Source organism: Phyllobates terribilis, unplaced genomic scaffold (assembly GCF_046119375.1).
Source record: "Phyllobates terribilis strain yellow unplaced genomic scaffold, ASM4611937v1 Scaffold_30__1_contigs__length_15301838, whole genome shotgun sequence".
Classification (NCBI taxonomy): Eukaryota; Metazoa; Chordata; class Amphibia; order Anura; family Dendrobatidae; genus Phyllobates; species Phyllobates terribilis.
The window spans coordinates 10,443,238-10,470,594 of NW_027362790.1; the positions used below are offsets into that span (position 1 = coordinate 10,443,238).

The 27,357-nt window shown below is 48.2% G+C and overlaps 14 non-coding genes and 1 pseudogene across 14 annotated transcripts; all 15 read right to left on the bottom strand.

Moving 5' to 3' along the window:
* Positions 1–754: 754 nt before the first annotated feature.
* Positions 755–945, bottom strand: LOC141178910 (U2 spliceosomal RNA). Its single transcript, XR_012254974.1, has one exon. It is a non-coding gene; the product is annotated as a U2 spliceosomal RNA (small nuclear RNA).
* A 1,115-nt stretch (positions 946–2,060) lies between these two features.
* Positions 2,061–2,251, bottom strand: LOC141178911 (U2 spliceosomal RNA). Its single transcript, XR_012254975.1, has one exon. It is a non-coding gene; the product is annotated as a U2 spliceosomal RNA (small nuclear RNA).
* Positions 2,252–3,366: 1,115 nt separating this feature from the next.
* Positions 3,367–3,551, bottom strand: LOC141179907 (U2 spliceosomal RNA). The gene has a single exon (XR_012255843.1). It is a non-coding gene; the product is annotated as a U2 spliceosomal RNA (small nuclear RNA).
* A 799-nt stretch (positions 3,552–4,350) lies between these two features.
* LOC141180098 (U2 spliceosomal RNA) lies at positions 4,351–4,442 on the bottom strand (annotated as a pseudogene).
* A 1,115-nt stretch (positions 4,443–5,557) lies between these two features.
* Positions 5,558–5,748, bottom strand: LOC141178912 (U2 spliceosomal RNA). The gene has a single exon (XR_012254976.1). It is a non-coding gene; the product is annotated as a U2 spliceosomal RNA (small nuclear RNA).
* Positions 5,749–6,863: 1,115 nt separating this feature from the next.
* Positions 6,864–7,054, bottom strand: LOC141178913 (U2 spliceosomal RNA). Its single transcript, XR_012254977.1, has one exon. It is a non-coding gene; the product is annotated as a U2 spliceosomal RNA (small nuclear RNA).
* A 1,115-nt stretch (positions 7,055–8,169) lies between these two features.
* LOC141178914 (U2 spliceosomal RNA) lies at positions 8,170–8,360 on the bottom strand. Its single transcript, XR_012254978.1, has one exon. It is a non-coding gene; the product is annotated as a U2 spliceosomal RNA (small nuclear RNA).
* Positions 8,361–9,475: 1,115 nt separating this feature from the next.
* LOC141178915 (U2 spliceosomal RNA) lies at positions 9,476–9,666 on the bottom strand. Its single transcript, XR_012254979.1, has one exon. It is a non-coding gene; the product is annotated as a U2 spliceosomal RNA (small nuclear RNA).
* Positions 9,667–10,781: 1,115 nt separating this feature from the next.
* On the bottom strand, positions 10,782–10,972 carry LOC141179577 (U2 spliceosomal RNA). The gene has a single exon (XR_012255579.1). It is a non-coding gene; the product is annotated as a U2 spliceosomal RNA (small nuclear RNA).
* An 8,987-nt stretch (positions 10,973–19,959) lies between these two features.
* On the bottom strand, positions 19,960–20,150 carry LOC141179594 (U2 spliceosomal RNA). The gene has a single exon (XR_012255594.1). It is a non-coding gene; the product is annotated as a U2 spliceosomal RNA (small nuclear RNA).
* A 1,115-nt stretch (positions 20,151–21,265) lies between these two features.
* On the bottom strand, positions 21,266–21,456 carry LOC141178917 (U2 spliceosomal RNA). Its single transcript, XR_012254980.1, has one exon. It is a non-coding gene; the product is annotated as a U2 spliceosomal RNA (small nuclear RNA).
* Positions 21,457–22,571: 1,115 nt separating this feature from the next.
* On the bottom strand, positions 22,572–22,762 carry LOC141178919 (U2 spliceosomal RNA). Its single transcript, XR_012254982.1, has one exon. It is a non-coding gene; the product is annotated as a U2 spliceosomal RNA (small nuclear RNA).
* A 1,115-nt stretch (positions 22,763–23,877) lies between these two features.
* Positions 23,878–24,068, bottom strand: LOC141178920 (U2 spliceosomal RNA). The gene has a single exon (XR_012254983.1). It is a non-coding gene; the product is annotated as a U2 spliceosomal RNA (small nuclear RNA).
* Positions 24,069–25,183: 1,115 nt separating this feature from the next.
* LOC141178921 (U2 spliceosomal RNA) lies at positions 25,184–25,374 on the bottom strand. Its single transcript, XR_012254984.1, has one exon. It is a non-coding gene; the product is annotated as a U2 spliceosomal RNA (small nuclear RNA).
* A 1,114-nt stretch (positions 25,375–26,488) lies between these two features.
* On the bottom strand, positions 26,489–26,679 carry LOC141178922 (U2 spliceosomal RNA). Its single transcript, XR_012254985.1, has one exon. It is a non-coding gene; the product is annotated as a U2 spliceosomal RNA (small nuclear RNA).
* Between the last annotated feature and the right edge of the window lie 678 nt (positions 26,680–27,357).

Here is a 27,357-nt window from a genome sequence, read left to right on the forward strand (position 1 = left end):
AAGGTGGCTGCTGCTGTGCACAGGTATATAAAGGCTCAGAGCCTATTATGACACGCGCAGCCAGCGTTCCATTGCCACATTCCATCTACTGCAGGCAGGATACCTGGCTGGCTGAATGTCGCTGAGAAGCTCACAGAGACCGCCATAAGCAACAGTTTAACAGAATGCCACAGACTAATCAACCAAACTTTTTGGGTTGGGTTCTCTTTTATAGTCTGCAGGCATTAAATGAAAGAAGTCAGTGTTCCAGCAGAAGGAGACAACGTTTCAGAAAAGGCATTGTAGCAAACCAAAAAAGAAATTTTAAGCGCAGCAGAGTAACCAGCGCACATACCTGTTAGCTCAGGTGAGTTTAAAAGGCTGCTGTTGATAACAAGGGCATTTGCTAAATAGATGGTGTGTGTGCAACAATATACTGAAAGGTCAATTATATTGTGCAGCTTATCTCACCACCTGTAGTTATTTAGGTGAAAGCTCCAAAATGCTTGCCTAATATGTCTGTTTATCCAAAAGGAAGTAAAAACGGAGAGCTAGAAAGATAGCATTGCATCACATTACATGGCAATGCAATGCACAGTTGCTGAAGTTGAACCAAAATGAGCTTGTAATCTGGCTTCTGCAACTTTGAACATGAAAAATCCAATGAGGAGAAGAAAAGCAAAGCCAAAGAGTCCATCCCAAAATCCGACAAACAAGCAAAATGAACAAAAAACATTGAATTCAATTCTTTCTGATTTTAGAAACTGCATTAAAGAAGGGGTGCACCGGTCCTGGAGATACTGCAATACCAGGTCAATGCGTGGAGTGGACAGAGCAAGCTCTTTTTCCATCTCCCTGTTCTAAAAATCCATTTAATATATGGTCCCCAGATAGGGGACGTATCAGATATTAAACTGATAAGAACAGATACTACACTTGATCTTAGCCAAAAGGCCGAGAAGCGATAACCAGAATTGGTTTCAAACTACGGAGCCACCCAAGGATCCTGAAAAGTCCATTTGTGGAGATGAGCTCCTGGACTCCCGTTAAGAAGACATGTTGTCAACCTCTAGATCCCTTACATGCCTGCACTTTTCGGCTTGCTGCTGCTGCAATCCACGCGTTTTAGATCTGCATAACTCCACCTCTTTAAACACAGCACCTTCACCCCCTGCTGTTCCCACCCGCCTCAACACCGTTGGAAGGGAGGAGAACCAATTAAGGCGGGGGGTGGGGTGGAACGAGCAGCTGTCTACCCTTAGCAGGAGGGCTCCTGATTACATACCTCTCCTGCTGCTGCTGCTGCTGGCTGTCCAGCAGCAGACTGAAGGTGGCTGCTGCTGTGCACAGGTATATAAAGGCTCAGAGCCTATTATGACACGCGCAGCCAGCGTTCCATTGCCACATTCCATCTACTGCAGGCAGGATACCTGGCTGGCTGAATGTCGCTGAGAAGCTCACAGAGACCGCCATAAGCAACAGTTTAACAGAATGCCACAGACTAATCAACCAAACTTTTTGGGTTGGGTTCTCTTTTATAGTCTGCAGGCATTAAATGAAAGAAGTCAGTGTTCCAGCAGAAGGAGACAACGTTTCAGAAAAGGCATTGTAGCAAACCAAAAAAGAAATTTTAAGCGCAGCAGAGTAACCAGCGCACATACCTGTTAGCTCAGGTGAGTTTAAAAGGCTGCTGTTGATAACAAGGGCATTTGCTAAATAGATGGTGTGTGTGCAACAATATACTGAAAGGTCAATTATATTGTGCAGCTTATCTCACCACCTGTAGTTATTTAGGTGAAAGCTCCAAAATGCTTGCCTAATATGTCTGTTTATCCAAAAGGAAGTAAAAAGGGAGAGCTAGAAAGATAGCATTGCATCACATTACATGGCAATGCAATGCACAGTTGTTGAAGTTGAACCAAAATGAGCTTGTAATCTGGCTTCTGCAACTTTGAACATGAAAAATCCAATGAGGAGAAGAAAAGCAAAGCCAAAGAGTCCATCCCAAAATCCGACAAACAAGCAAAATGAACAAAAAACATTGAATTCAATTCTTTCTGATTTTAGAAACTGCATTAAAGAAGGGGTGCACCGGTCCTGGAGATACTGCAATACCAGGTCAATGCGTGGAGTGGACAGAGCAAGCTCTTTTTCCATCTCCCTGTTCTAAAAATCCATTTAATATATGGTCCCCAGATAGGGGACGTATCAGATATTAAACTGATAAGAACAGATACTACACTTGATCTTAGCCAAAAGGCCGAGAAGCGATAACCAGAATTGGTTTCAAACTACGGAGCCACCCAAGGATCCTGAAAAGTCCATTTGTGGAGATGAGCTCCTGGACTCCCGTTAAGAAGACATGTTGTCAACCTCTAGATCCCTTACATGCCTGCACTTTTCGGCTTGCTGCTGCTGCAATCCACGCGTTTTAGATCTGCATAACTCCACCTCTTTAAACACAGCACCTTCACCCCCTGCTGTTCCCACCCGCCTCAACACCGTTGGAAGGGAGGAGAACCAATTAAGGCGGGGGGTGGGGTGGAACGAGCAGCTGTCTACCCTTAGCAGGAGGGCTCCTGATTACATACCTCTCCTGCTGCTGCTGCTGCTGGCTGTCCAGCAGCAGACTGAAGGTGGCTGCTGCTGTGCACAGGTATATAAAGGCTCAGAGCCTATTATGACACGCGCAGCCAGCGTTCCATTGCCACATTCCATCTACTGCAGGCAGGATACCTGGCTGGCTGAATGTCGCTGAGAAGCTCACAGAGACCGCCATAAGCAACAGTTTAACAGAATGCCACAGACTAATCAACCAAACTTTTTGGGTTGGGTTCTCTTTTATAGTCTGCAGGCATTAAATGAAAGAAGTCAGTGTTCCAGCAGAAGGAGACAACGTTTCAGAAAAGGCATTGTAGCAAACCAAAAAAGAAATTTTAAGCGCAGCAGAGTAACCAGCGCACATACCTGTTAGCTCAGGTGAGTTTAAAAGGCTGCTGTTGATAACAAGGGCATTTGCTAAATAGATGGTGTGTGTGCAACAATATACTGAAAGGTCAATTATATTGTGCAGCTTATCTCACCACCTGTAGTTATTTAGGTGAAAGCTCCAAAATGCTTGCCTAATATGTCTGTTTATCCAAAAGGAAGTAAAAAGGGAGAGCTAGAAAGATAGCATTGCATCACATTACATGGCAATGCAATGCACAGTTGCTGAAGTTGAACCAAAATGAGCTTGTAATCTGGCTTCTGCAACTTTGAACATGAAAAATCCAATGAGGAGAAGAAAAGCAAAGCCAAAGAGTCCATCCCAAAATCCGACAAACAAGCAAAATGAACAAAAAACATTGAATTCAATTCTTTCTGATTTTAGAAACTGCATTAAAGAAGGGGTGCACCGGTCCTGGAGATACTGCAATACCAGGTCAATGCGTGGAGTGGACAGAGCAAGCTCTTTTTCCATCTCCCTGTTCTAAAAATCCATTTAATATATGGTCCCCAGATAGGGGACGTATCAGATATTAAACTGATAAGAACAGATTTTTTTTTTTTTTTTTTTTCGAAAGCCCGAATTCGTGTACAAAACCCGAGTGCGCTTAAAAAAGTGACAAGTGCCACAAAAAAAAGTGCACTAGGATGCTGGTCTTCTTGAAACCCTCTCCAAAAGGAGAAGGGTCCCACAAACCATTCCCCGTCCCTCCGAGCCAGAAGGCCACAGCGAGGAACAGGGACAAATAGCCACCTCCAGCCGAAACCAGAGGCGACCCAATCTTACCCCCAATACCTGCCCGAGTTCTCACCCGAGCAAGGCACTTGGAGCCAAAAGACTGTGCTCCCCTCCCGGAAGAGGGGAGCCAACATCGCTCTCCTCCCGAAAGAGGAGAGCCAGGGGGTTTCAGGGGTGAGCGGAACCTGATGGCCACACACTCCCCCCCTAGACCTGCCAAGAGAGGAACCCGTAAGGGAACCGCATCCCGACAAAATCCTAGTAAGGACGTGGACACACGTGAATAAGTGGACACACAGTGACAAAAAAAATTAAATAAATAGTGAAGGTTTCACAGTATAATACTGCCCGGACCTTCGACCGGGAATTGAAAAATTCCCCATCCTAGAGCCAGAAGGCCCGGAATAAGGGTGTGTGCAAAGAAAGAAAATTTGAAGTGCTTGTGCAAATGTGCCATAAACTCAAGTGGGGTTCCCAATCCCAGTGAGTTAAGGCACCCCAGGGTCACCACTCCTGGGGCACTTCACACTTCGGGCTTTCGATCTTCCCCGGCCCAATGGCGTCGATCCTGGGGGGCCATGCTTTCCACCAGATGACTATATTAGCCACCTGGCGTACTAACAAGCGCCTAAACCCCAGTGTGCATAATGTATCAATCTACTAGGGCGGCCAACATCCAAAACCGCCTTTTCGAAAGATACTACACTTGATCTTAGCCAAAAGGCCGAGAAGCGATAACCAGAATTGGTTTCAAACTACGGAGCCACCCAAGGATCCTGAAAAGTCCATTTGTGGAGATGAGCTCCTGGACTCCCGTTAAGAAGACATGTTGTCAACCTCTAGATCCCTTACATGCCTGCACTTTTCGGCTTGCTGCTGCTGCAATCCACGCGTTTTAGATCTGCATAACTCCACCTCTTTAAACACAGCACCTTCACCCCCTGCTGTTCCCACCCGCCTCAACACCGTTGGAAGGGAGGAGAACCAATTAAGGCGGGGGGTGGGGTGGAACGAGCAGCTGTCTACCCTTAGCAGGAGGGCTCCTGATTACATACCTCTCCTGCTGCTGCTGCTGCTGGCTGTCCAGCAGCAGACTGAAGGTGGCTGCTGCTGTGCACAGGTATATAAAGGCTCAGAGCCTATTATGACACGCGCAGCCAGCGTTCCATTGCCACATTCCATCTACTGCAGGCAGGATACCTGGCTGGCTGAATGTCGCTGAGAAGCTCACAGAGACCGCCATAAGCAACAGTTTAACAGAATGCCACAGACTAATCAACCAAACTTTTTGGGTTGGGTTCTCTTTTATAGTCTGCAGGCATTAAATGAAAGAAGTCAGTGTTCCAGCAGAAGGAGACAACGTTTCAGAAAAGGCATTGTAGCAAACCAAAAAAGAAATTTTAAGCGCAGCAGAGTAACCAGCGCACATACCTGTTAGCTCAGGTGAGTTTAAAAGGCTGCTGTTGATAACAAGGGCATTTGCTAAATAGATGGTGTGTGTGCAACAATATACTGAAAGGTCAATTATATTGTGCAGCTTATCTCACCACCTGTAGTTATTTAGGTGAAAGCTCCAAAATGCTTGCCTAATATGTCTGTTTATCCAAAAGGAAGTAAAAAGGGAGAGCTAGAAAGATAGCATTGCATCACATTACATGGCAATGCAATGCACAGTTGCTGAAGTTGAACCAAAATGAGCTTGTAATCTGGCTTCTGCAACTTTGAACATGAAAAATCCAATGAGGAGAAGAAAAGCAAAGCCAAAGAGTCCATCCCAAAATCCGACAAACAAGCAAAATGAACAAAAAACATTGAATTCAATTCTTTCTGATTTTAGAAACTGCATTAAAGAAGGGGTGCACCGGTCCTGGAGATACTGCAATACCAGGTCAATGCGTGGAGTGGACAGAGCAAGCTCTTTTTCCATCTCCCTGTTCTAAAAATCCATTTAATATATGGTCCCCAGATAGGGGACGTATCAGATATTAAACTGATAAGAACAGATACTACACTTGATCTTAGCCAAAAGGCCGAGAAGCGATAACCAGAATTGGTTTCAAACTACGGAGCCACCCAAGGATCCTGAAAAGTCCATTTGTGGAGATGAGCTCCTGGACTCCCGTTAAGAAGACATGTTGTCAACCTCTAGATCCCTTACATGCCTGCACTTTTCGGCTTGCTGCTGCTGCAATCCACGCGTTTTAGATCTGCATAACTCCACCTCTTTAAACACAGCACCTTCACCCCCTGCTGTTCCCACCCGCCTCAACACCGTTGGAAGGGAGGAGAACCAATTAAGGCGGGGGGTGGGGTGGAACGAGCAGCTGTCTACCCTTAGCAGGAGGGCTCCTGATTACATACCTCTCCTGCTGCTGCTGCTGCTGGCTGTCCAGCAGCAGACTGAAGGTGGCTGCTGCTGTGCACAGGTATATAAAGGCTCAGAGCCTATTATGACACGCGCAGCCAGCGTTCCATTGCCACATTCCATCTACTGCAGGCAGGATACCTGGCTGGCTGAATGTCGCTGAGAAGCTCACAGAGACCGCCATAAGCAACAGTTTAACAGAATGCCACAGACTAATCAACCAAACTTTTTGGGTTGTGTTCTCTTTTATAGTCTGCAGGCATTAAATGAAAGAAGTCAGTGTTCCAGCAGAGGGAGACAACGTTTCAGAAAAGGCATTGTAGCAAACCAAAAAAGAAATTTTAAGCGCAGCAGAGTAACCAGCGCACATACCTGTTAGCTCAGGTGAGTTTAAAAGGCTGCTGTTGATAACAAGGGCATTTGCTAAATAGATGGTGTGTGTGCAACAATATACTGAAAGGTCAATTATATTGTGCAGCTTATCTCACCACCTGTAGTTATTTAGGTGAAAGCTCCAAAATGCTTGCCTAATATGTCTGTTTATCCAAAAGGAAGTAAAAAGGGAGAGCTAGAAAGATAGCATTGCATCACATTACATGGCAATGCAATGCACAGTTGCTGAAGTTGAACCAAAATGAGCTTGTAATCTGGCTTCTGCAACTTTGAACATGAAAAATCCAATGAGGAGAAGAAAAGCAAAGCCAAAGAGTCCATCCCAAAATCCGACAAACAAGCAAAATGAACAAAAAACATTGAATTCAATTCTTTCTGATTTTAGAAACTGCATTAAAGAAGGGGTGCACCGGTCCTGGAGATACTGCAATACCAGGTCAATGCGTGGAGTGGACAGAGCAAGCTCTTTTTCCATCTCCCTGTTCTAAAAATCCATTTAATATATGGTCCCCAGATAGGGGACGTATCAGATATTAAACTGATAAGAACAGATACTACACTTGATCTTAGCCAAAAGGCCGAGAAGCGATAACCAGAATTGGTTTCAAACTACGGAGCCACCCAAGGATCCTGAAAAGTCCATTTGTGGAGATGAGCTCCTGGACTCCCGTTAAGAAGACATGTTGTCAACCTCTAGATCCCTTACATGCCTGCACTTTTCGGCTTGCTGCTGCTGCAATCCACGCGTTTTAGATCTGCATAACTCCACCTCTTTAAACACAGCACCTTCACCCCCTGCTGTTCCCACCCGCCTCAACACCGTTGGAAGGGAGGAGAACCAATTAAGGCGGGGGGTGGGGTGGAACGAGCAGCTGTCTACCCTTAGCAGGAGGGCTCCTGATTACATACCTCTCCTGCTGCTGCTGCTGCTGGCTGTCCAGCAGCAGACTGAAGGTGGCTGCTGCTGTGCACAGGTATATAAAGGCTCAGAGCCTATTATGACACGCGCAGCCAGCGTTCCATTGCCACATTCCATCTACTGCAGGCAGGATACCTGGCTGGCTGAATGTCGCTGAGAAGCTCACAGAGACCGCCATAAGCAACAGTTTAACAGAATGCCACAGACTAATCAACCAAACTTTTTGGGTTGGGTTCTCTTTTATAGTCTGCAGGCATTAAATGAAAGAAGTCAGTGTTCCAGCAGAAGGAGACAACGTTTCAGAAAAGGCATTGTAGCAAACCAAAAAAGAAATTTTAAGCGCAGCAGAGTAACCAGCGCACATACCTGTTAGCTCAGGTGAGTTTAAAAGGCTGCTGTTGATAACAAGGGCATTTGCTAAATAGATGGTGTGTGTGCAACAATATACTGAAAGGTCAATTATATTGTGCAGCTTATCTCACCACCTGTAGTTATTTAGGTGAAAGCTCCAAAATGCTTGCCTAATATGTCTGTTTATCCAAAAGGAAGTAAAAAGGGAGAGCTAGAAAGATAGCATTGCATCACATTACATGGCAATGCAATGCACAGTTGCTGAAGTTGAACCAAAATGAGCTTGTAATCTGGCTTCTGCAACTTTGAACATGAAAAATCCAATGAGGAGAAGAAAAGCAAAGCCAAAGAGTCCATCCCAAAATCCGACAAACAAGCAAAATGAACAAATAACATTGAATTCAATTCTTTCTGATTTTAGAAACTGCATTAAAGAAGGGGTGCACCGGTCCTGGAGATACTGCAATACCAGGTCAATGCGTGGAGTGGACAGAGCAAGCTCTTTTTCCATCTCCCTGTTCTAAAAATCCATTTAATATATGGTCCCCAGATAGGGGACGTATCAGATATTAAACTGATAAGAACAGATACTACACTTGATCTTAGCCAAAAGGCCGAGAAGCGATAACCAGAATTGGTTTCAAACTACGGAGCCACCCAAGGATCCTGAAAAGTCCATTTGTGGAGATGAGCTCCTGGACTCCCGTTAAGAAGACATGTTGTCAACCTCTAGATCCCTTACATGCCTGCACTTTTCGGCTTGCTGCTGCTGCAATCCACGCGTTTTAGATCTGCATAACTCCACCTCTTTAAACACAGCACCTTCACCCCCTGCTGTTCCCACCCGCCTCAACACCGTTGGAAGGGAGGAGAACCAATTAAGGCGGGGGGTGGGGTGGAACGAGCAGCTGTCTACCCTTAGCAGGAGGGCTCCTGATTACATACCTCTCCTGCTGCTGCTGCTGCTGGCTGTCCAGCAGCAGACTGAAGGTGGCTGCTGCTGTGCACAGGTATATAAAGGCTCAGAGCCTATTATGACACGCGCAGCCAGCGTTCCATTGCCACATTCCATCTACTGCAGGCAGGATACCTGGCTGGCTGAATGTCGCTGAGAAGCTCACAGAGACCGCCATAAGCAACAGTTTAACAGAATGCCACAGACTAATCAACCAAACTTTTTGGGTTGGGTTCTCTTTTATAGTCTGCAGGCATTAAATGAAAGAAGTCAGTGTTCCAGCAGAAGGAGACAACGTTTCAGAAAAGGCATTGTAGCAAACCAAAAAAGAAATTTTAAGCGCAGCAGAGTAACCAGCGCACATACCTGTTAGCTCAGGTGAGTTTAAAAGGCTGCTGTTGATAACAAGGGCATTTGCTAAATAGATGGTGTGTGTGCAACAATATACTGAAAGGTCAATTATATTGTGCAGCTTATCTCACCACCTGTAGTTATTTAGGTGAAAGCTCCAAAATGCTTGCCTAATATGTCTGTTTATCCAAAAGGAAGTAAAAAGGGAGAGCTAGAAAGATAGCATTGCATCACATTACATGGCAATGCAATGCACAGTTGCTGAAGTTGAACCAAAATGAGCTTGTAATCTGGCTTCTGCAACTTTGAACATGAAAAATCCAATGAGGAGAAGAAAAGCAAAGCCAAAGAGTCCATCCCAAAATCCGACAAACAAGCAAAATGAACAAAAAACATTGAATTCAATTCTTTCTGATTTTAGAAACTGCATTAAAGAAGGGGTGCACCGGTCCTGGAGATACTGCAATACCAGGTCAATGCGTGGAGTGGACAGAGCAAGCTCTTTTTCCATCTCCCTGTTCTAAAAATCCATTTAATATATGGTCCCCAGATAGGGGACGTATCAGATATTAAACTGATAAGAACAGATACTACACTTGATCTTAGCCAAAAGGCCGAGAAGCGATAACCAGAATTGGTTTCAAACTACGGAGCCACCCAAGGATCCTGAAAAGTCCATTTGTGGAGATGAGCTCCTGGACTCCCGTTAAGAAGACATGTTGTCAACCTCTAGATCCCTTACATGCCTGCACTTTTCGGCTTGCTGCTGCTGCAATCCACGCGTTTTAGATCTGCATAACTCCACCTCTTTAAACACAGCACCTTCACCCCCTGCTGTTCCCACCCGCCTCAACACCGTTGGAAGGGAGGAGAACCAATTAAGGCGGGGGGTGGGGTGGAACGAGCAGCTGTCTACCCTTAGCAGGAGGGCTCCTGATTACATACCTCTCCTGCTGCTGCTGCTGCTGGCTGTCCAGCAGCAGACTGAAGGTGGCTGCTGCTGTGCACAGGTATATAAAGGCTCAGAGCCTATTATGACACGCGCAGCCAGCGTTCCATTGCCACATTCCATCTACTGCAGGCAGGATACCTGGCTGGCTGAATGTCGCTGAGAAGCTCACAGAGACCGCCATAAGCAACAGTTTAACAGAATGCCACAGACTAATCAACCAAACTTTTTGGGTTGGGTTCTCTTTTATAGTCTGCAGGCATTAAATGAAAGAAGTCAGTGTTCCAGCAGAAGGAGACAACGTTTCAGAAAAGGCATTGTAGCAAACCAAAAAATAAATTTTAAGCACAGCAGAGTAACCAGCGCACATACCTGTTAGCTCAGGTGAGTTTAAAAGGCTTCTGTTGATAACAAGGGCATTTGCTAAATAGATGGTGTGTGTGTAACAATATACTGAAAGGTCAATTATATTGTGCAGCTTATCTCACCACCTGTAGTTATTTAGGTGAAAGCTCCAAAATGCTTGCCTAATATGTCTGTTTATCCAAAAGGAAGTAAAAAGGGAGAGCTAGAAAGATAGCATTGCATCACATTACATGGCAATGCAATGCACAGTTGCTGAAGTTGAACCAAAATGAGCTTGTAATCTGGCTTCTGCAACTTTGAACATGAAAAATCCAATGAGGAGAAGAAAAGCAAAGCCAAAGAGTCCATCCCAAAATCCGACAAACAAGCAAAATGAACAAAAAACATTGAATTCAATTCTTTCTGATTTTAGAAACTGCATTAAAGAAGGGGTGCACCAGTCCTGGAGATACTGCAATACCAGGTCAATGCGTGGAGTGGACAGAGCAAGCTCTTTTTCCATCTCCCTGTTCTAAAAATCCATTTAATATATGGTCCCCAGATAGGGGATGTATCAGATATTAAACTGATAAGAACAGATACTACACTTGATCTTAGCCAAAAGGCCGAGAAGCGATAACCAGAATTGGTTTCAAACTACGGAGCCACCCAAGGATCCTGAAAAGTCCATTTGTGGAGATGAGCTCCTGGACTCCCGTTAAGAAGACATGTTGTCAACCTCTAGATCCCTTACATGCCTGCACTTTTCGGCTTGCTGCTGCTGCAATCCACGCGTTTTAGATCTGCATAACTCCACCTCTTTAAACACAGCACCTTCACCCCCTGCTGTTCCCACCCGCCTCAACACCGTTGGAAGGGAGGAGAACCAATTAAGGCGGGGGGTGGGGTGGAACGAGCAGCTGTCTACCCTTAGCAGGAGGGCTCCTGATTACATACCTCTCCTGCTGCTGCTGCTGCTGGCTGTCCAGCAGCAGACTGAAGGTGGCTGCTGCTGTGCACAGGTATATAAAGGCTCAGAGCCTATTATGACACGCGCAGCCAGCGTTCCATTGCCACATTCCATCTACTGCAGGCAGGATACCTGGCTGGCTGAATGTCGCTGAGAAGCTCACAGAGACCGCCATAAGCAACAGTTTAACAGAATGCCACAGACTAATCAACCAAACTTTTTGGGTTGGGTTCTCTTTTATAGTCTGCAGGCATTAAATGAAAGAAGTCAGTGTTCCAGCAGAAGGAGACAACGTTTCAGAAAAGGCATTGTAGCAAACCAAAAAAGAAATTTTAAGCGCAGCAGAGTAACCAGCGCACATACCTGTTAGCTCAGGTGAGTTTAAAAGGCTGCTGTTGATAACAAGGGCATTTGCTAAATAGATGGTGTGTGTGCAACAATATACTGAAAGGTCAATTATATTGTGCAGCTTATCTCACCACCTGTAGTTATTTAGGTGAAAGCTCCAAAATGCTTGTGACGCGCCCCTGGGCCTGTGTCGCGCTGCGTTGCGCACGCGGGAGCTTACCCGGAGCCGGATCTGTTTAGGGTTGTAGTCTCGTGGCGGTGACCCGGTCCGTGCCCAGGGAGTCAAACTGGACGGCAGTCTGTTAGCGGTAGAAAATGGTTGATGACTACGCCACCCGTTGAATGCAGCCAGGGGGCTGCTGCTGCAGGGCAGACCGCTGAGGCCGGTGGAAGGATGGTGCAGCGTGATAGTATAACCCCCAACGGGAGGAGTATGGCCTCAGGGCAGCCGACGTGGATGATGGGGGTAGCAGGAACCACTCAGAGACGGTATGGTAGCGTTCAGGGTCTTTACTGGTAACAACGATAGACCCTCCCGGAGTACTTGCTAGCGAACGGGGCCTGGTCAGTCCTTGAGCAGATGGGATCTCCCCTGGCCAGGCGTAGTTGTAGGCCTCCCAAGCTGACTGTACTCTTCTGGCTACCTTGCTAGAAGCTGATGTAAGTAGCCCACGTCCCTGAGTGTACCGTGTGGTGCTCACCCGTATGGCCGGTGACTCGGGGCCTTCTAATGGCTTCCGCTCCACGATGGCGGTGCTGGTCCCACGCGTGTGACCGGGCCTTCGGGCTTCTGGGCCAGGGGACCTGAAATCCCCTGCCTGACGGATTCTGCTGCTGGGTAGAAGTTAGTCCCCACAGCCTCGGACTCCGGGTCCGGTAAAGAATCTTCTTAGTCAGGGCGAGCTCTTTAGCTGCCAGCCCCTGACTCCTTGTGACTCTGCTGCTTCCTATGCTGCTCTTGTCTCTACTCTTCCTGGACTCCCTAACCCTGCCTCAGCCCCGGGTTTATACAGGGGAAGTTCTTCCCCTCCCAAGGCTGGGCAGGAGGTGTGGCATGCACAGGATCCCTGACCAAAGGACCTCCCACCTGCTCTCAGACGTAATATCTCTATCACTGTGACAACCAGACCCCTGGGGTGTCACACTCCCCCCTAGTGAAATTTAGTACTCCGGGACTAAACACTTTTTAGAAAAATATAACAAGGTATATCAAAGAACAATAAAATACAATAAGGAAACACAATAAGATGGTCACGGATGTCCGCAACCGGGTGCAGTCTTTGAAGAAAAGCAAAGGTGTCCATTTCACCAACACAGGGAGACGTAACCAGGTAGGGGTCTGTCCTACCCCGAGTCCTTAACAGTCTCTAGTCCATCCTGGGTTACGCTCCAACTATATACAAAGGATTCCCGGTAAATCCACCGAAGACTCCTAAAAACAACTAGAAACACAAAATTACACACAAGCAACAATAAACAGGTAAACATTGTAAAACAACTTAAACATTTAGATCCTCCAACGTGCGGGTAACTGGCCTCTAGTGGCCCTAGTGGACCTACGGAGCTGACTGTCTGGCCCTGAACTACAGGGTGTAGGAGCTGTCAAGGGTAAACTGGGCAGCTGTCTACCGGCTCTTTGTCTCACTAGGGGTACGGCAGGCTCACTATAAGCAGAGGGTGGATTCTCCTGTTCCGCTTGGGTGGAGTCTTCTGCCTCCTGGACCGGCTGCTCTTCCAGCTCTACCCGTTGCTCCGTAGGTTCTTGGGATGATGGTTGGAGGAAGGTGAGTACGGGTACCACAACTGCACCATTGACTTGAGTCCAAGACCGAGGGAAGTCCCCGAGCACGGTACTAACCATATCTTCCCTTTCTTCCACGGGTCGATGGTCTTCCTGTTCCTCCTCAGGGTTCCTCAGTTGTTCGGGGCACTTCTTCAGGTGGTCCCGGGATACAATGGCTGTGGTATCCCCTCCGTCTTTACTGATGGTACAGACCTTCGGGTTCTCGTGGCTTGAGGGCAGTACGGTGTACGGGTCCTTCTCCCACTGGTCGTCCAACTTGTGGAGCCGTCTCTTCCTCTTCAAGACCTGCTCTCCGGGTACCAGGGGAACAGCGGGAGCATACTGGTTGTAAGTCTTCTCTTGTCTTTCCCTAGCCTGACAGAGACTTCGCTTCACGCTCTCCTGTACTTTCCGGTACTGCTGCTGCCTCTCTGTGTCCCAGTCCGTTTCTGGTGAAGTGTCCTCGGGCGTCAGGACTCCCATTTCCAGGTCAACAGGTAACTTACCAGGTCTTGCCCTCATTAGGTAAGCCGGGGTACAGTTGGTGGAACCTACCGGGATGTGGTTGTATAGGTCCACCAGATCGGGCAACTTCTCAGGCCACAGACTGCGTTCTTCCAGGGGCAACGTTTTTAGAAGATCCATTACCACCTGGTTCATTTTCTCACAAAGTCCATTAGTTTGCGGATGGTAGGGTGTCGTCCTTATCTTCCGGCAGCCATACAGATTGCAGAATTCCTGGAAGACCTCCGCTTCAAAGGCAGGTCCCTGGTCCGTCAGCACTTGGTCCGGGTACCCGTGTGGACGGCAAAAGTGCTGCTGGAAGGCTCTAGCTGCTGTTCGAGCCGTTAAGTCCTTGACGGGGACGACAACCAGAAACCGGGAGTAATGATCCACGATGGTTAACGCGTAGACGTAGCCACTTCTGCTGGGGGTCAGTTTTACATGATCCAAGGCTACCAGTTCCAACGGTTGCCGGGTGACGATGGACTGCAGGGGAGTCTTCTGGCTGGCCCGGTCCTTCCTTCTCAGATTGCACGGGCCACAGTCTCTGCACCACTTCTCGATGGTTCCCCTCATGCCTACCCAGTGGAACCGCTCGCGCAGCAGGAACTCCAGCTTTTTCCACCCGAAGTGTCCAGCTCCGTCGTGGTATGCCTCCATCACCATGGCTGCGTCTCTTCGTGGCACCACTACTTGCCAGAGTAGTTCATGCGTCCTGGAGTTAACCATTCTGCGGCACAATTTCCCCTTGTAAAGGAACAGTCGACTCTTCTCTGCCCATAGTTGTTTGGCTTCCTCTGGAGCGTCTGATTCCAGGCTAGCCTCCGGGCGAGTCAGCATCTCCTTCACCAGTCGGACGGCAGGGTCGCTGTCTTGCGTTTCCGCCCAGTTGTAGTGAGGTAAGGGGTTCAACGTAGCAGCCTGCTTACTCCTTACCCGGTGGGAATACTGGATAGTCCCATGACGGTGGAACGCAGGGAGTTCAACTTCTTCCAGTCCCTCCGGATCTTCTCCTCCGTCCGGCAGGTTGGGCATCCTGGACAGGGCGTCCGCGTTGGTATTGGAGCGCCCTGCCCGGTATTTAATTGTGAACTCGTAGTTGGACAGACGGGCCATCCACCTCTGCTCCAGGGCACCGAGTCTTGCCGTGTCCAGGTGTGTCAGCGGGTTGTTATCCGTGTATACGGTGAACCGGGAAGAAGCGAGGTAATGCCTAAAGCGCTCGGTGACTGCCCATACCACGGCCAGGAACTCTAGCTTAAATGAGCTGTAATTTTCGGGGTTCCTTTCAGTGGGTCGCAGTTTTCGGCTGGCATAGGAGATTACTCGTTCTCTCCCCTGCTGAATCTGGGACAGTACGGCTCCTAGCCCGATGTTACTGGCGTCGGTGTAGAGGATGAAGGGCTGGCTATAGTCCGGGTACGCCAAGATTTCATCCCCCGTGAGGGCCATCTTCAGCTGGCGGAAGGACTCTTCTTCTAGCTTTTCCCATTTGAAGGGCGGCTTCTGGTTCTTGGCCTTCCGGGACTGGCCTATCAGGAGGTCCTGCATAGGTGCTGCCTTTTTGGTGAAACCGGGAATAAACCTTCGGTAGTAGCCTACCAACCCTAGGAACTGCCGCACTTCTTTTACACTGGAGGGGCTTGGCCATCCCTTAATTGCGGTGATCTTATCGGGGTCGGGAGCCACTCCGTCAGCGCTCACCACGTGTCCCAGGTATTGCACCTTTGGTTTCAGGAGGTGACACTTGGAGGGTTTCACCTTTAGGCCGTAACTCGCCAGAGCTTCGAACACCTCCGCCAGGTGTTTCAGGTGGTCCTCATAAGTTTTGGAGTATACGATGACATCGTCCAGGTACAACAGGACCGTCTCGAAGTTTCTGTGGCCCAGACAGCACTCCATTAATCGTTGGAAGGTTCCTGGGGCGTTGCAGAGTCCGAACGGCATGCAGGTGAACTCGCTAAGTCCCATCGGGGTGGTGAATGCGGTCTTCTCCCGGTCCGCCTCTGCTACAGGAACCTGCCAGTACCCGCTAGTGAGATCCAAGGTAGAGAAGAAGTTAGCAGATCTTAAAGCAGCCAATGACTCCTCTATCCTTGGTAAGGGGTACGCATCCTTGTGTGTGATACGGTTGATTTTCCGGTAATCTACACACATCCTCATGGTGTTGTCTTTCTTTTTGACTAAAACTAGTGGGGCTGCCCAGGGGCTACAGCTATCCCGGATTACCCCAGCCTCCTTCATGTCTCTAAGCATCCCCTTGGCGTGTTGGTAATGTGCAGGGGGTACGGGTCGATACCTCTCTTTTATGGGAGGATGATCTCCCGTGGGGATGCGGTGTTCTACCCCCTTGACTCGCCCGAAGTCTAATGGGTGTTTACTAAACACTCTCTCATACTCTTGAACCACCCGATAGACTCCTTGTTTCTGGTGTGAGGGAGTGGAGTCAGTACCCAGATGTAGTTGCTGACACCAGTCCTCCATGTCTTTCTTAGAGCCGTTACCTTCCTCCGGGTGAGATGGAGGCAAGGGTTCCACAGATTGTGTAGAATTTTGATTAGTGGTATATAATTTGGCTAGCGTGGCATACCGGGGCAGGTACACTTCCCTCTCCCCGATATTTATTATGCGAACGGGCACCCTCCCATGGCGTACATTGACCACCCCCCGTGCTGTCAAAATGGTGGGCCTACTGTCTGAGTAAACTGGTTCTACCATTGCCTGGTAATCTCTACCTCTCAGACCAATAGCTGCCCGGCACCAAATCATCATTTCACTTTTTGGGGGCATGGCAATAGGAAAAGGGTCACACATTCTTACGCTACCAATCTCACCGCCGGAGAGTTCCACTTGTTGCCGTTGCATCAGTGCCCGGATCTCTTTCTGGAGCACCCGCTGCTCGCCGGAGCTGGCATTCTTGGCAACCTGCTGTAAAAGGAAAATCACCTCTGCAAGACAATTTTCAATTACATTAGTTCCTAGAGTTATTTTTGGGTGACTCTCATGTTTGTCAATATCTACAATGATCAGTCCCTGTGCGGCCAGTTCGACTCTACCAATTTTGATGGTCACCTCTTTAAATCCGATCTGTGGCACGGGCTGACCATTGCTGGCGATGATACTCAAGTCGTCGTCAGGGTAGCGGGTAATATCCGAGTCATTCCAGTACTGCTTGAAGAGCACGTACGGGATGGTGGTGACCTGTGACCCGGTGTCCAGTAGGGCACTCATGGGAATGCCATCCAGTACCACAGGCAAGACTGGACGTCCTCCCACATATCTGTCGCGCCAGTTCGATGGGCCTGGTGATCTTTTTCCTGGGGGTTGGCCCTCTACCCCAGGTTGTGCCCGTTTAAAGAACAGTACCTTTCCATATGTCCGGGTTGATTGCAGCGGCGGAAGATGGGTCGTCCGTCCTCGCTGTATCGGTCACTGGGTCTTCCTCTGGCCGGTGGGGTCCTCCTTGGTCGACGCCACGGGATGTCCTCCGGTCCGGATGCCAGCTGGATCTTCCCTGGAGTGGAAACCTGTAAAGACTGCACAGTTCGGGTTAGCGCAGCAACGCTTTTAGCTAGCTCTTGGACCTGATGGTGTAGGTCTGGAGCCGGGTCATTGTCCAAAGCCTGCGCATCAGCTCCCACAGGCCCTGCTGACAAGGGCGCCGCCTCCTGGTAGTAAGTGGTAGTGGGGCGTCTGTGGGTCACAACGCCACCTGGTGCCGGTTCTCGGAGCACCCGGATGGCTCTGTCCTTGAACTGTGCAAATTCTAGATGAGGGTCCTGTAAGGCCATTGCCCGCAACTGGGTGCGGTGGGCATTGCAATATAAACCCTCTATAAATTGTTCGGTCAACAGCCTGTCCTCGTTTCCCACTCCATTAGGGTCGGTCTGCTTAATGGCCCTCAGGGCCTCTTGTAGGTTGAGTGCATAGTCCCTTATACTCTCATGCGCTCGCTGCTTGCACCCGTAGAATCTAAGTTTAATCTCGGCTGAGGTGCGGGTATCAAAGGTGTCCTTCAGCCGGGTTAGTATCCCTGCGACAGTCTTCCTCCCAGGTGGCCAGGATTTTACTTCCCTTTTGGCTGCCCCAGTTAGTTGGGCCACCAGGATGCTCACTTTTTGCTCTTCTGTGAGGGGGTACACCTGGAAGAGGCTATCCAGCTTTTCTCTAAAGTCATGCAGGGTATGTGACTCCCCTGAGTACTGGGGTAGCCAAGCTGCTCCCGGGATATAGGGCATGGTGAAGGGCATAACTGCAACAGCGGTAGCGCTGGCGGGGGTTGAGGCAGTGGAGCTCTCCTCCGTATCCGACATCTTCCTCCCCCCTAGTGGACCGTGGCCTACCTTGCGATGATCCTGTTCCGTAGGCCGCGGCTCCGCAGTGGATCGTCAGGGTTGAGGACCTTCCGTCGCGCTCCTGTGACGTCGGCGTCTGCTGGGCTCCTTCCAGGACCTTACGCAACGTCCGGACGTGAGGCGGGGCTTCAGTTCTCGCGCGCTTTCGGAGTCCACGCCCCTCTTCTTCCCGCGCGGCGTCCTCAAGATGGCGTCCAATGGCGGGAAAACTCCACGGATGGCGGGAAGAAGGCTGAAGATGGCGCCGGATGGCGGGAAACTTCACCGATGGCGGGAAGAAGGCTGAAGATGGCGCCGGATGGCGGGAATCTTCACCGATGGCGGGAATCTTCACCACTGGTAAGTTTGAACAGTCTTTGCTTTTCAGGCACGCAGTACCCGGTGGTTGCGGGCACGTGATCCTGCCGACTACGCCAAAGTTGACGCGCCCCTGGGCCTGTGTCGCGCTGCGTTGCGCACGCGGGAGCTTACCCGGAGCCGGATCTGTTTAGGGTTGTAGTCTCGTGGCGGTGACCCGGTCCGTGCCCAGGGAGTCAAACTGGACGGCAGTCTGTTAGCGGTAGAAAATGGTTGATGACTACGCCACCCGTTGAATGCAGCCAGGGGGCTGCTGCTGCAGGGCAGACCGCTGAGGCCGGTGGAAGGATGGTGCAGCGTGATAGTATAACCCCCAACGGGAGGAGTATGGCCTCAGGGCAGCCGACGTGGATGATGGGGGTAGCAGGAACCACTCAGAGACGGTATGGTAGCGTTCAGGGTCTTTACTGGTAACAACGATAGACCCTCCCGGAGTACTTGCTAGCGAACGGGGCCTGGTCAGTCCTTGAGCAGATGGGATCTCCCCTGGCCAGGCGTAGTTGTAGGCCTCCCAAGCTGACTGTACTCTTCTGGCTACCTTGCTAGAAGCTGATGTAAGTAGCCCACGTCCCTGAGTGTACCGTGTGGTGCTCACCCGTATGGCCGGTGACTCGGGGCCTTCTAATGGCTTCCGCTCCACGATGGCGGTGCTGGTCCCAAGCGTGTGACCGGGTCTTCGGGCTTCTGGGCCAGGGGACCTGAAATCCCCTGCCTGACGGATTCTGCTGCTGGGTAGAAGTTAGTCCCCACAGCCTCGGACTCCGGGTCCGGTAAAGAATCTTCTTAGTCAGGGCGAGCTCTTTAGCTGCCAGCCCCTGACTCCTTGTGACTCTGCTGCTTCCTATGCTGCTCTTGTCTCTACTCTTCCTGGACTCCCTAACCCTGCCTCAGCCCCGGGTTTATACAGGGGAAGTTCTTCCCCTCCCAAGGCTGGGCAGGAGGTGTGGCATGCACAGGATCCCTGACCAAAGGACCTCCCACCTGCTCTCAGACGTAATATCTCTATCACTGTGACAACCAGACCCCTGGGGTGTCACACTTGCCTAATATGTCTGTTTATCCAAAAGGAAGTAAAAAGGGAGAGCTAGAAAGATAGCATTGCATCACATTACATGGCAATGCAATGCACAGTTGCTGAAGTTGAACCAAAATGAGCTTGTAATCTGGCTTCTGCAACTTTGAACATGAAAAATCCAATGAGGAGAAGAAAAGCAAAGCCAAAGAGTCCATCCCAAAATCCGACAAACAAGCAAAATGAACAAAAAACATTGAATTCAATTCTTTCTGATTTTAGAAACTGCATTAAAGAAGGGGTGCACCGGTCCTGGAGATACTGCAATACCAGGTCAATGCGTGGAGTGGACAGAGCAAGCTCTTTTTCCATCTCCCTGTTCTAAAAATCCATTTAATATATGGTCCCCAGATAGGGGACGTATCAGATATTAAACTGATAAGAACAGATACTACACTTGATCTTAGCCAAAAGACCGAGAAGCGATAACCAGAATTGGTTTCAAACTACGGAGCCACCCAAGGATCCTGAAAAGTCCATTTGTGGAGATGAGCTCCTGGACTCCCGTTAAGAAGACATGTTGTCAACCTCTAGATCCCTTACATGCCTGCACTTTTCGGCTTGCTGCTGCTGCAATCCACGCGTTTTAGATCTGCATAACTCCACCTCTTTAAACACAGCACCTTCACCCCCTGCTGTTCCCACCCGCCTCAACACCGTTGGAAGGGAGGAGAACCAATTAAGGCGGGGGGTGGGGTGGAACGAGCAGCTGTCTACCCTTAGCAGGAGGGCTCCTGATTACATACCTCTCCTGCTGCTGCTGCTGCTGGCTGTCCAGCAGCAGACTGAAGGTGGCTGCTGCTGTGCACAGGTATATAAAGGCTCAGAGCCTATTATGACACGCGCAGCCAGCGTTCCATTGCCACATTCCATCTACTGCAGGCAGGATACCTGGCTGGCTGAATGTCGCTGAGAAGCTCACAGAGACCGCCATAAGCAACAGTTTAACAGAATGCCACAGACTAATCAACCAAACTTTTTGGGTTGGGTTCTCTTTTATAGTCTGCAGGCATTAAATGAAAGAAGTCAGTGTTCCAGCAGAAGGAGACAACGTTTCAGAAAAGGCATTGTAGCAAACCAAAAAAGAAATTTTAAGCGCAGCAGAGTAACCAGCGCACATACCTGTTAGCTCAGGAGAGTTTAAAAGGCTGCTGTTGATAACAAGGGCATTTGCTAAATAGATGGTGTGTGTGCAACAATATACTGAAAGGTCAATTATATTGTGCAGCTTATCTCACCACCTGTAGTTATTTAGGTGAAAGCTCCAAAATGCTTGCCTAATATGTCTGTTTATCCAAAAGGAAGTAAAAAGGGAGAGCTAGAAAGATAGCATTGCATCACATTACATGGCAATGCAATGCACAGTTGCTGAAGTTGAACCAAAATGAGCTTGTAATCTGGCTTCTGCAACTTTGAACATGAAAAATCCAATGAGGAGAAGAAAAGCAAAGCCAAAGAGTCCATCCCAAAATTCGACAAACAAGCAAAATGAACAAAAAACATTGAATTCAATTCTTTCTGATTTTAGAAACTGCATTAAAGAAGGGGTGCACCGGTCCTGGAGATACTGCAATACCAGGTCAATGCGTGGAGTGGACAGAGCAAGCTCTTTTTCCATCTCCCTGTTCTAAAAATCCATTTAATATATGGTCCCCAGATAGGGGACGTATCAGATATTAAACTGATAAGAACAGATACTACACTTGATCTTAGCCAAAAGGCCGAGAAGCGATAACCAGAATTGGTTTCAAACTACGGAGCCACCCAAGGATCCTGAAAAGTCCATTTGTGGAGATGAGCTCCTGGACTCCCGTTAAGAAGACATGTTGTCAACCTCTAGATCCCTTACATGCCTGCACTTTTCGGCTTGCTGCTGCTGCAATCCACGCGTTTTAGATCTGCATAACTCCACCTCTTTAAACACAGCACCTTCACCCCCTGCTGTTCCCACCCGCCTCAACACCGTTGGAAGGGAGGAGAACCAATTAAGGCGGGGGGTGGGGTGGAACGAGCAGCTGTCTACCCTTAGCAGGAGGGCTCCTGATTACATACCTCTCCTGCTGCTGCTGCTGCTGGCTGTCCAGCAGCAGACTGAAGGTGGCTGCTGCTGTGCACAGGTATATAAAGGCTCAGAGCCTATTATGACACGCGCAGCCAGCGTTCCATTGCCACATTCCATCTACTGCAGGCAGGATACCTGGCTGGCTGAATGTCGCTGAGAAGCTCACAGAGACCGCCATAAGCAACAGTTTAACAGAATGCCACAGACTAATCAACCAAACTTTTTGGGTTGGGTTCTCTTTTATAGTCTGCAGGCATTAAATGAAAGAAGTCAGTGTTCCAGCAGAAGGAGACAACGTTTCAGAAAAGGCATTGTAGCAAACCAAAAAAGAAATTTTAAGCGCAGCAGAGTAACCAGCGCACATACCTGTTAGCTCAGGTGAGTTTAAAAGGCTGCTGTTGATAACAAGGGCATTTGCTAAATAGATGGTGTGTGTGCAACAATATACTGAAAGGTCAATTATATTGTGCAGCTTATCTCACCACCTGTAGTTATTTAGGTGAAAGCTCCAAAATGCTTGCCTAATATGTCTGTTTATCCAAAAGGAAGTAAAAAGGGAGAGCTAGAAAGATAGCATTGCATCACATTACATGGCAATGCAATGCACAGTTGCTGAAGTTGAACCAAAATGAGCTTGTAATCTGGCTTCTGCAACTTTGAACATGAAAAATCCAATGAGGAGAAGAAAAGCAAAGCCAAAGAGTCCATCCCAAAATCCGACAAACAAGCAAAATGAACAAAAAACATTGAATTCAATTCTTTCTGATTTTAGAAACTGCATTAAAGAAGGGGTGCACCGGTCCTGGAGATACTGCAATACCAGGTCAATGCGTGGAGTGGACAGAGCAAGCTCTTTTTCCATCTCCCTGTTCTAAAAATCCATTTAATATATGGTCCCCAGATAGGGGACGTATCAGATATTAAACTGATAAGAACAGATACTACACTTGATCTTAGCCAAAAGGCCGAGAAGCGATAACCAGAATTGGTTTCAAACTACGGAGCCACCCAAGGATCCTGAAAAGTCCATTTGTGGAGATGAGCTCCTGGACTCCCGTTAAGAAGACATGTTGTCAACCTCTAGATCCCTTACATGCCTGCACTTTTCGGCTTGCTGCTGCTGCAATCCACGCGTTTTAGATCTGCATAACTCCACCTCTTTAAACACAGCACCTTCACCCCCTGCTGTTCCCACCCGCCTCAACACCGTTGGAAGGGAGGAGAACCAATTAAGGCGGGGGGTGGGGTGGAACGAGCAGCTGTCTACCCTTAGCAGGAGGGCTCCTGATTACATACCTCTCCTGCTGCTGCTGCTGCTGGCTGTCCAGCAGCAGACTGAAGGTGGCTGCTGCTGTGCACAGGTATATAAAGGCTCAGAGCCTATTATGACACGCGCAGCCAGCGTTCCATTGCCACATTCCATCTACTGCAGGCAGGATACCTGGCTGGCTGAATGTCGCTGAGAAGCTCACAGAGACCGCCATAAGCAACAGTTTAACAGAATGCCACAGACTAATCAACCAAACTTTTTGGGTTGGGTTCTCTTTTATAGTCTGCAGGCATTAAATGAAAGAAGTCAGTGTTCCAGCAGAAGGAGACAACGTTTCAGAAAAGGCATTGTAGCAAACCAAAAAAGAAATTTTAAGCGCAGCAGAGTAACCAGCGCACATACCTGTTAGCTCAGGTGAGTTTAAAAGGCTGCTGTTGATAACAAGGGCATTTGCTAAATAGATGGTGTGTGTGCAACAATATACTGAAAGGTCAATTATATTGTGCAGCTTATCTCACCACCTGTAGTTATTTAGGTGAAAGCTCCAAAATGCTTGCCTAATATGTCTGTTTATCCAAAAGGAAGTAAAAAGGGAGAGCTAGAAAGATAGCATTGCATCACATTACATGGCAATGCAATGCACAGTTGCTGAAGTTGAACCAAAATGAGCTTGTAATCTGGCTTCTGCAACTTTGAACATGAAAAATCCAATGAGGAGAAGAAAAGCAAAGCCAAAGAGTCCATCCCAAAATCCGACAAACAAGCAAAATGAACAAAAAACATTGAATTCAATTCTTTCTGATTTTAGAAACTGCATTAAAGAAGGGGTGCACCGGTCCTGGAGATACTGCAATACCAGGTCAATGCGTGGAGTGGACAGAGCAAGCTCTTTTTCCATCTCCCTGTTCTAAAAATCCATTTAATATATGGTCCCCAGATAGGGGACGTATCAGATATTAAACTGATAAGAACAGATACTACACTTGATCTTAGCCAAAAGGCCGAGAAGCGATAACCAGAATTGGTTTCAAACTACGGAGCCACCCAAGGATCCTGAAAAGTCCATTTGTGGAGATGAGCTCCTGGACTCCCGTTAAGAAGACATGTTGTCAACCTCTAGATCCCTTACATGCCTGCACTTTTCGGCTTGCTGCTGCTGCAATCCACGCGTTTTAGATCTGCATAACTCCACCTCTTTAAACACAGCACCTTCACCCCCTGCTGTTCCCACCCGCCTCAACACCGTTGGAAGGGAGGAGAACCAATTAAGGCGGGGGGTGGGGTGGAACGAGCAGCTGTCTACCCTTAGCAGGAGGGCTCCTGATTACATACCTCTCCTGCTGCTGCTGCTGCTGGCTGTCCAGCAGCAGACTGAAGGTGGCTGCTGCTGTGCACAGGTATATAAAGGCTCAGAGCCTATTATGACACGCGCAGCCAGCGTTCCATTGCCACATTCCATCTACTGCAGGCAGGATACCTGGCTGGCTGAATGTCGCTGAGAAGCTCACAGAGACCGCCATAAGCAACAGTTTAACAGAATGCCACAGACTAATCAACCAAACTTTTTGGGTTGGGTTCTCTTTTATAGTCTGCAGGCATTAAATGAAAGAAGTCAGTGTTCCAGCAGAAGGAGACAACGTTTCAGAAAAGGCATTGTAGCAAACCAAAAAAGAAATTTTAAGCGCAGCAGAGTAACCAGCGCACATACCTGTTAGCTCAGGTGAGTTTAAAAGGCTGCTGTTGATAACAAGGGCATTTGCTAAATAGATGGTGTGTGTGCAACGATATACTGAAAGGTCAATTATATTGTGCAGCTTATCTCACCACCTGTAGTTATTTAGGTGAAAGCTCCAAAATGCTTGCCTAATATGTCTGTTTATCCAAAAGGAAGTAAAAAGGGAGAGCTAGAAAGATAGCATTGCATCACATTACATGGCAATGCAATGCACAGTTGCTGAAGTTGAACCAAAATGAGCTTGTAATCTGGCTTCTGCAACTTTGAACATGAAAAATCCAATGAGGAGAAGAAAAGCAAAGCCAAAGAGTCCATCCCAAAATCCGACAAACAAGCAAAATGAACAAAAAACATTGAATTCAATTCTTTCTGATTTTAGAAACTGCATTAAAGAAGGGGTGCACCGGTCCTGGAGATACTGCAATACCAGGTCAATGCGTGGAGTGGACAGAGCAAGCTCTTTTTCCATCTCCCTGTTCTAAAAATCCATTTAATATATGGTCCCCAGATAGGGGACGTATCAGATATTAAACTGATAAGAACAGATACTACACTTGATCTTAGCCAAAAGGCCGAGAAGCGATAACCAGAATTGGTTTCAAACTACGGAGCCACCCAAGGATCCTGAAAAGTCCATTTGTGGAGATGAGCTCCTGGACTCCCGTTAAGAAGACATGTTGTCAACCTCTAGATCCCTTACATGCCTGCACTTTTCGGCTTGCTGCTGCTGCAATCCACGCGTTTTAGATCTGCATAACTCCACCTCTTTAAACACAGCACCTTCACCCCCTGCTGTTCCCACCCGCCTCAACACCGTTGGAAGGGAGGAGAACCAATTAAGGCGGGGGTGGGGTGGAACGAGCAGCTGTCTACCCTTAGCAGGAGGGCTCCTGATTACATACCTCTCCTGCTGCTGCTGCTGCTGGCTGTCCAGCAGCAGACTGAAGGTGGCTGCTGCTGTGCACAGGTATATAAAGGCTCAGAGCCTATTATGACACGCGCAGCCAGCGTTCCATTGCCACATTCCATCTACTGCAGGCAGGATACCTGGCTGGCTGAATGTCGCTGAGAAGCTCACAGAGACCGCCATAAGCAACAGTTTAACAGAATGCCACAGACTAATCAACCAAACTTTTTGGGTTGGGTTCTCTTTTATAGTCTGCAGGCATTAAATGAAAGAAGTCAGTGTTCCAGCAGAAGGAGACAACGTTTCAGAAAAGGCATTGTAGCAAACCAAAAAAGAAATTTTAAGCGCAGCAGAGTAACCAGCGCACATACCTGTTAGCTCAGGTGAGTTTAAAAGGCTGCTGTTGATAACAAGGGCATTTGCTAAATAGATGGTGTGTGTGCAACAATATACTGAAAGGTCAATTATATTGTGCAGCTTATCTCACCACCTGTAGTTATTTAGGTGAAAGCTCCAAAATGCTTGCCTAATATGTCTGTTTATCCAAAAGGAAGTAAAAAGGGAGAGCTAGAAAGATAGCATTGCATCACATTACATGGCAATGCAATGCACAGTTGCTGAAGTTGAACCAAAATGAGCTTGTAATCTGGCTTCTGCAACTTTGAACATGAAAAATCCAATGAGGAGAAGAAAAGCAAAGCCAAAGAGTCCATCCCAAAATCCGACAAACAAGCAAAATGAACAAAAAACATTGAATTCAATTCTTTCTGATTTTAGAAACTGCATTAAAGAAGGGGTGCACCGGTCCTGGAGATACTGCAATACCAGGTCAATGCGTGGAGTGGACAGAGCAAGCTCTTTTTCCATCTCCCTGTTCTAAAAATCCATTTAATATATGGTCCCCAGATAGGGGACGTATCAGATATTAAACTGATAAGAACAGATACTACACTTGATCTTAGCCAAAAGGCCGAGAAGCGATAACCAGAATTGGTTTCAAACTACGGAGCCACCCAAGGATCCTGAAAAGTCCATTTGTGGAGATGAGCTCCTGGACTCCCGTTAAGAAGACATGTTGTCAACCTCTAGATCCCTTACATGCCTGCACTTTTCGGCTTGCTGCTGCTGCAATCCACGCGTTTTAGATCTGCATAACTCCACCTCTTTAAACACAGCACCTTCACCCCCTGCTGTTCCCACCCGCCTCAACACCGTTGGAAGGGAGGAGAACCAATTAAGGCGGGGGGTGGGGTGGAACGAGCAGCTGTCTACCCTTAGCAGGAGGGCTCCTGATTACATACCTCTCCTGCTGCTGCTGCTGGCTGTCCAGCAGCAGACTGAAGGTGGCTGCTGCTGTGCACAGGTATATAAAGGCTCAGAGCCTATTATGACACGCGCAGCCAGCGTTCCATTGCCACATTCCATCTACTGCAGGCAGGATACCTGGCTGGCTGAATGTCGCTGAGAAGCTCACAGAGACCGCCATAAGCAACAGTTTAACAGAATGCCACAGACTAATCAACCAAACTTTTTGGGTTGGGTTCTCTTTTATAGTCTGCAGGCATTAAATGAAAGAAGTCAGTGTTCCAGCAGAAGGAGACAACGTTTCAGAAAAGGCATTGTAGCAAACCAAAAAAGAAATTTTAAGCGCAGCAGAGTA